Here is a 214-nt window from a genome sequence, read left to right on the forward strand (position 1 = left end):
GCCCCTCCCCGCCACCCGGGGTCGGTCCCTCAGAGCGCTTCCTCTCCCTTTCTCTCTCATTCTCCCTCACTCTCCCTCACTCTCTTTCCCACTATAGCAGAAAAAGCCCGCGGCGAAAGGTGGCAAGAAGAAGAAGCAGGTTCTGAAGTTCACGCTGGACTGCACGCACCCCGTGGAGGATGGCATCATGGACGCCGCCAACTTCGTGAGTGCG

Source organism: Corvus brachyrhynchos, unplaced genomic scaffold, assembly GCF_000691975.1.
Source record: "Corvus brachyrhynchos isolate BGI_N302 unplaced genomic scaffold, ASM69197v1 scaffold395, whole genome shotgun sequence".
NCBI classification, from domain to species: domain Eukaryota; kingdom Metazoa; phylum Chordata; class Aves; order Passeriformes; family Corvidae; genus Corvus; species Corvus brachyrhynchos.